Here is an 8,122-nt window from a genome sequence, read left to right as displayed (position 1 = left end):
TATGAAGAACATCGTTTAGAGCTAGTGAATATATTCGTTAAGAAGCTCGATTATGCCTTTTTGATTAAAAATAAATATTAAATATATTCAATAATGTTATTTAAATTATATATATTGAATATATTTATATTATTATAATATTTAAATTATATATATTAAACAGTTTTTTAAATAATATTATTTAAATTATATATTTAGATAATATGTTTAATAACTGTTTTTAAAAATTTTTAACTCCCTCATGCCCGCATCTCCCCCTTTCTTTCCCCTCGTTTTTTAGTCCCACACAGCATGGAGATAATGAATTTTTTTATATATAAACAAATGCATATGCGGCCTATATCAGTGCGTCGTATGGCTTGTTGTAGTGCTTTCGGTTTGGTTAAACTTGTATACGGGAAGGTAAGTGGAGGGAATGAGCAAACTTCGCTCGGATTATTTTGTGAATTGCGGTCGGCTCGGATTTGTAAGAGGCTCGACGAGTTGAAATTAATCAAGCCCAAATCTCTTCCAAGAAGGTCCGAACCGAACTTGTTCTTGGATTTTGCAAATGAAGCTTGAACTCGAACAGACCAAAGCTCGGCTCGGCTCGGTCCGTTTGCCTCTATATACGGGAAGGATTGGGATGAAAAAGATCAAAAATTATTTGATTTATCCTATGTTTAAAACATCATAACTAATTAATATTAGAATGTTAATCCAAAGCCAGTGGGGGCCCGTGCCCCCAGGGCCCCCACACTGCATCCGCCACTGATCACTAAACATACTCAAAATAATTATGCCTCATATTATTCATCTTAGTCAAAGATATTTTATAAGCAATAACTTCTATGGATAATTATTCTTGATTTTTAGCCTTTGAGAATATTTAAGAACTTCGAAAAAAACATATATTTTGTGTTATGCTTGACATGTTTAAAGTTTTTTTTTTTTTTTTTTTTTTTTCATGTTTAAAGTATTTTTTTTTTGCATGGGTTTGAAAATTGGATGGGATCGTCTAGTTCGACTGATTCAATATTGAACTGGCCGTATAGTCAGTTCGATCATTCTTAAAAATCAGCGTAGCATCAAGCCGGTTTGAACCATTAGTTTAATTGACCAGCCGTTGAACGGGTCCCAATTTTTAAGAACTCGATGGTTCAATTGATATGGATATATCATCATAAATTTATCTTTGATTGGGCACGAATCTCTAGACAAAATTGACTTAAAAGCTTTCAAAATTAAATATAAGAGTAATAAGATCATTTAAACTCCAATTTCAACAAATTTATAGTCAAATTGAACGTCTCAGAAAGACGAACCCTCCATCGCTTGCCAACTATGATCCTATCAACCAAATAAATATGTCAATATTGATTCTTTCAATTCCCACTATGTAATATACTTTATATAGTGTACATTTATTACATCAAGCCAAGGCCTTCCCCAAAGGAAGGGCCTCATTTGTAATCGACTGCAAACAATAGTGGATTCATTCAAAGTGGGCCTGGCCCCATGGTTTTTCCCTTTTTCAAGGGGTTTCCATGTAAAAACTCTAATGTCTTTTTATCTCGTATGAACGCTACACCAACTCTTATCTGTTTGTGTGCTGGATCTTCGTATAAAGCTAAAACGCTAAACTAGATTATGCCCTACCACCATGAACTTTCCAGGACGAAATAGTTTGGCGTTGTCTATGGGAATGTCGTTCCTGACTGGGGGGGAGGGGGGTGGCAACTTTTGCTCCCATCTCAAAAGGTCGTTTATGTCAACGTCTTAACATCAACCATTGTTGCATTAATTTCATGGGAATCATATGTGGACTAGAGGGAAATAATGACTATAATCTTGGTTAAAAAAATTCTCAAATTTTACCAATATTTAAGATAATATCATGAGAAACTATCTTTCATAAAGCTTCTAGCAAAGGTAAGAATGCTTCCAATAAATTATAAGCTTTAACAGTCCTTAATTGGACTTCTACTCATTCAAGGTCATAACTTGGACCTCAAAAAGGCAACAACAGTATAAAAAGATATATTATTTTTCACATTTGATTCGTGATATAAGTGGCATTCGCCTTCTCCTAGTCAAGGCATAATTGATCTCTGGGGGATTTGATTGGACAACTTTCACACAGGTTAATGCAATAGAGTAATACTCTCACAAATAATCTCGAATAGGTCATATATTCTTGGTGAATTCTCTTAAGCTCTTCTATGCATGTTAACATCATCGAGAAAATGCTCTGACAAACAACTTTAAATAAGTCAAACATCTTTGGTGGATTATATTAACCTCTTCCACAAAAGTTAATGTCATCAAGCAACACTCTAATAAAAACTCTCAGATAGGTCAAACATCCTTGATGGATTATATTAACCTCATTCACACATGTTTGCATCATTAATCAATGCTCTGACAAATAACCTTAAAAAAGTGCTACAAGTTTCTAAAAGGACTTTAAGATAGTCTGAAACAACCTCTAGTGTCATTTCATATTTATAATTTTTTTAGCTTGTACAGGGTGCCCAATTGATTGAGAACAATGTGATAGCTACTCAACAATGATGGAATTCTAGTAGGAAGATGTTTGATGGTGAGATTTTGGCTGTGGATTTTTTGGGAAGATGAGTTGATTTGCATTGGAGATTCTAGAAGAGGTGGATAATCTGTATATACAGTAACCTCTGGCATTGGCAGACTAGTAGTGTGTCCAGTTTTGGTTCTGTTATTAGAGCACCTATATATCATAGTTGTGGTAGAAGGCATTTCGATCAGTGCTACAAGATGACTGGACATTGTTTCAAAGCATGCAGGTTGGGCATAAGGTGGCTGAGTGTCCTCAGGCAAGATTTGACCAATGGTCTGAACCCTGGTCTAAGAGTTTTGTTAGACCAACATTGAGACCGAGGATAATCCTACTTAATACTTTGGTTGAGAATTCTGTTAGTAGATGCAATAATTTTATTTTTCTGGCAGGTAGGCCTTTAAGCAGTAGTCAGAGAGAGCCTATTGGTTTAACTATTGTAGCTTCAGTTAAGCCACGTGCGTAAGTTTTACTCAACAGAAGACTCGTGATGCTCTAGATGGGGTCGCAGATATGATTTACATTTTTTTATTAGTTATGTCATATTTTATTTGATTATGTAGTTAGTCATTCATTTCTTTTATATCATTTCTTCAATTTATTGTACTTGTTTTCAATTTTATTACTTGTTTAATGTCTATTACTTCACCAATTATAGATGATATAATATCCAATAGAATTTATTTCTGTAATCTTTAGATTTCTAATTGGAGATGGAGGTCCAGTTTGATTATATTACTGGTTTGTGCATTTGATATTATTTTGGTTATGAACTGGTTAAGTCAGTGTGAAGCTCGTATTGATTGCTTGAAGAAGCGTGTTACATTATTTCTATGCAATGAAAGTCCTTTGGTGAGTTCATATGTGGGGCCCACTAGGTGCAAGTCCTTTTTATGGCAACTTGTCGACTACCCATTAGGTGCCTGAAAGGCATATGCGAGTCTACAAGTCCAAAGCTATCTACCTCAATTATTATGCTTATTGAAAGATGTGCATAGTTAGAATGAAAAAAAAATCATATAATCGGTTGGTTTGAATACTCTTCGTTTCATATCGCACAATTGTAAATTCATAGTCACATAACTTTAGTAGTGTTCTAAGAAATATTACACGACCCTATAATAATTATTATTATTATTATTAGTTGCAAATGTAATTATAAGTCCAAATACTAGAATATAACAAATGATATCCCATATAAACACCATCACCTGTAGTATTATTCATTATCATCAAAATATCAAAGTACATTTCAAATTTTTATAGTAAACATTAATAAAATTTATTACTACAATATATTCTCATTATTGAGAATATCTTTATTTATTATATTTTCCTTTATTATTCTCTTTACTTCACTATATATAGGCAATTTTATATCAACATATAATTCAATTCAATAAAGAACTTCTCTTTCATGATCTTTAGGCCTTCCATGGTCTTCATGTTCTTAATATCTTAATTATCTAATTAATTTATGTAAATTATCTCTTGATTTTGGTTAGTTGTGAGCATTCTTGATTTACATATGCTAATTAGTTAATAGATGGAAATTAGTTCATAATGCCTTATTGTTTAACATGAAGATAATAAACTTAATTGAAGTAAATTTCTTGAATCTAATATTTAATTCTGAAGAGAACAATACTTCCACTATAAAAAGTTCTTTCAAATAGCTCAGATGATTTATATATAAAAGTTATCTCACATTAACATCATTGCATATTGCATATACTCATTCATTTCTACCAAACTTAGCATCATATTTCTCTATCTTTGCCTTTTCTTTAAAATTCAATTTTAGACTTCGTTCGGGATAACTTTTTTGCTTATTTATAAATCAGCTTTTTAGTTTAAAAAAATTTTAGTTCGAGAAATTTATATTAAAAAAATTATTTTAAAATTGTATGGTTCCATAGAATTACGATATTTGGCTAACGAGAATGTTACATTCACATCAAGCTCTCATTGTGATTGCTAATCCTATAAGAAGAATGACGCCATTGAAGAAAGCGAAGAAAATTATGATCTCCAGCTAATCACTATTTGAATATCCTAAAAGTCAAAATTATTTAGAACGAGAAAATAAAAGTTTGCGACTTAGCGTACCTTTAATATATTGAAGAATTCTCTTGGCAACTTTAAAGTGTATTTCAATTTTTCGAGTAGCGGCTAAAAATTCCAACTGCATATAGAATGTCTGGTCTTTACATGTTAGATTTCTCGGGCTTCCAATTACATTTTGAACATAGTTGGATCAACAATCTTTCCTTCTTCTTTCTTTGATAGTTTGATTCCAAATTTCATTGGAGTGCTTATTGGACTACTATTCTCCATGATTTCTTGAGAACTTTTTTTATATATGTTTCTTGTGTAATGAATATTCCTTCTTTATTTTTCTTTATTTTATTCCCAAGAAAAATTGACAAATATGATTAGTTTACATGTCCCTATTAAAAATGTTTTTAAACGTACAATAATATTATTCCAAAGTAACATGGAAAATAAAATAATATATAACAAAGACAATATGCACATTGATTTACAATTCTATAATGATTAAAATATTATTAATTAACATTTTAGTGGGTAAAGGCAATAAACATATAATGAAAACTTCAATTAATTAGAAAATAAATATTCTCTATTTTAAATACCATTTAAATGCAAAAACATATTAATATTGTTGTCATTGTAACATCTGACATTCTCATATTGCTTACCAACTATTTGTTGATGAAGATGACATGCATCATTAACAAATCTTGTCATATTTAGCATTAACATACTAGGAAATTAAATTTCTCTAAGCTTAAACGCTAAAAAAAATTCAGATCAGGACTGCCATTTAATTCAAAGATCAAGTTTTTGTTTTCTATTACATTGCTTTTGAGCCCAAAATTCTATCAATAATTTTTTTTGGTACTAGAAACCCAAATAAGTTAAAGAGCAAGCACTTCTAGTAGCTCATGATACATATATTAGGTTAGTTGTTTAGAAATTAATAGTAAATTTACAATATGAAGATTTTATGCCACCACAAGCTAATTTGATGGAGAAGCTTTCAACTTGTTAGTTCATCATTATCGTTAAAGCTCAGACTAGGGTAGATCAAAATTATTGAATTTAATGTGATGAAAACAAAATTATGATCCACTTGCATATACTCGAGTCCATTCCTTAGCAGTCTCAACAACTTGAGCTTTGTTTGCTTCAAATTTTTAGCAATATTGTTAGAATGTGGGTCATCTGGGTTTGGAGCACTCAGAAGAGCTTGGATGCTCAACAAAATTATTGTAATAAGCTGAGCAAGACTCCACTTATCCTTAAAAAAATCCAGACATATTTGACCTAGCTTATCAATGTTGGGATGGTATATTTTGGTAAAAAAGAGGACATTCCGAGCAGCCATGGGATATTCTTCATGAAGAAAATGTTCATGCTTAAGAACTCTACCATCATATGGAGAATTTGACGACCCAAGAATCATCACATTAAAGTAACGCATGTTCTCTTCCGAAGGTGACAATGGATTCCTAAAGCCAGCTCACTAAGGTGACGCTGATTTTCCTTTATAATCCTATAGGTAAAATTGCTATTTGTCATATCCTCGATTAGGATTTGCTCTTCCGCAAGTGAAGGCGGCACGGCGAAGAGGATTAATTTGGAAAGCTTCTTCAATGATTTAGCTCGTTATTGTTTTTTCATTTTCTCCATTTCTTAGATTCTTTGTTGAGCATCATGAGGTGAAACCTCAAGGCAATCTACGAATCCAGCATGCACATATCGACAAATAAATATTGAGAAAAAAGAAATGAAGAATATTGAGAAAATGAAATAACATAGACAAGTAAAATCATTGAAGCATCTTACCAAATCAATCCTCTTCATCATGCCCCCCTTCACTCGCGAAAGAGCAAACCCTAATTGAGGAGATGGAAAATAGCATTTTTTTCCCATAAGATTATCAAGGAAATGCAACATCTTCTTAGTAAGCCAGCTCCAGGGACCATTCACCATCTTCGTAAGAGAACATGCGCTACATTAATGTGATGATTCTTGGGCCGTAACAATCTTCATATGAAGGAGTTTTTTACGTTTGAACTTTTTCTCCTTGAAGAATATCCAATGGCTACTCCAAATGTACACTTTTTCACCAAACTATACCACCCAACATTGATAAACTAATATGAATATGTCTGGATATTTTGAAGGATAAGTGGAGTCCTGCTTTATAGATTAGAACAATTCTGTTGAGCATCCAAGCCCTTTTGAGTGCTCCAAACCAAGATGACCCACTTTCTGATAATAATGCTAAACATTGGAAGACAAACAAAGTTGAAGCTATTAAGACAACTAAGGAATATACTTGCTTGTATGCAAGTGGGCCATAATTGTGCGTTCATCAAATGAAATTCTACAATTTTGATATATGCTGGTATGAGCTTTAACGATAATGATTAACTAACAAGTTTTAAAGCATCTCCATCAATTATCCATCAAGAATCTTTCAAACTGGCCAGATCATCATTACCATTAAAGCTCATACCAAGATATGTAAGAATTGTTGAATATCATTTGATGAAAACACGATTATGGCCCACTTGCATATAAGAGAGTCCATTCCTTCTAAAAGACATGAGATTACTTCGTTAATAAAAAAGCAAGAATGATCATAACTTCTAAAAGACATGAGATTTCACTCATATAATTCCTAAGTTGACATCCATTAAGATTATACTCTTGATATTAACTTCTACTAATATAATTGATAAATTAAATCATTTAAAATATAAAAAAGTTGATAACTAGCTAAGAGAAAAAAAAAAGTCACTTAACAAAACTTAAACCTCACAATTTTTTTTCTTGACCTATTTTATGGTACTCCCATATCAGCTAGCAAAAGTGATTTCGGCTAATTAGATTTAGCACACTGACACTATGTAACTAGATTTTGCACAAAGTTGTTTGATGATATGCCCCCTAATGATCACGGGTGCAACAACCACTCCAACTAAACAACATTAAAAAAAAACCTAGTTCTGAGAGACTACACATGAAACCAATAGGAGATGTTTGACTGGGCTTGAAATACAATATGAGCATCACTTGATGACAACATCCCAACAAGCTCAGGCTAAGTACCCATGACTCTGCCACATTATATTTATTTTTTAGTTTGATAATGCGTGAAAAGAGTTTTATGATGCATTCACGCCCTTATCAAATCACAAGCATTTGCCCTACCATTGAATTTCCAATTACATACAATTTTTTTAGGATACATTGACATTTAAAACCTTAACAATTTTATCTCATTTACTCATATATCTTTATAAGAAATGTGGCATTTTATTAATATTACACATATATGTCCTATTATTTAAACATATGTGATTCTACCATATAGTTATGCATTTGTGTTTTATATAAAATATGACACATCAATATAAATACATAGTTGTACACTGATATTAGTAGATATCTCTAATATATAATTTTTCAATTAGTTCATAAGTACTTTACATATATGATATTATTTATGGAGTC

The 8,122-nt window shown here is 31.8% G+C and overlaps 2 pseudogenes; one reads left to right on the top strand and one right to left on the bottom strand.

The window, feature by feature from the left end:
• Positions 1 to 5,718: 5,718 nt before the first annotated feature.
• On the bottom strand, positions 5,719 to 6,178 carry LOC110091821 (annotated as a pseudogene).
• Positions 6,179 to 6,538: 360 nt separating this feature from the next.
• Positions 6,539 to 6,966, top strand: LOC110091810 (annotated as a pseudogene).
• The last annotated feature ends 1,156 nt before the right edge of the window (positions 6,967 to 8,122 follow it).

This window comes from Dendrobium catenatum, unplaced genomic scaffold (assembly GCF_001605985.2).
Source record: "Dendrobium catenatum unplaced genomic scaffold, ASM160598v2 fragScaff_scaffold_1664, whole genome shotgun sequence".
Lineage (NCBI taxonomy): Eukaryota > Viridiplantae > Streptophyta > Magnoliopsida > Asparagales > Orchidaceae > Dendrobium > Dendrobium catenatum.
This window is presented reverse-complemented; position numbering and strand designations above follow the sequence as displayed.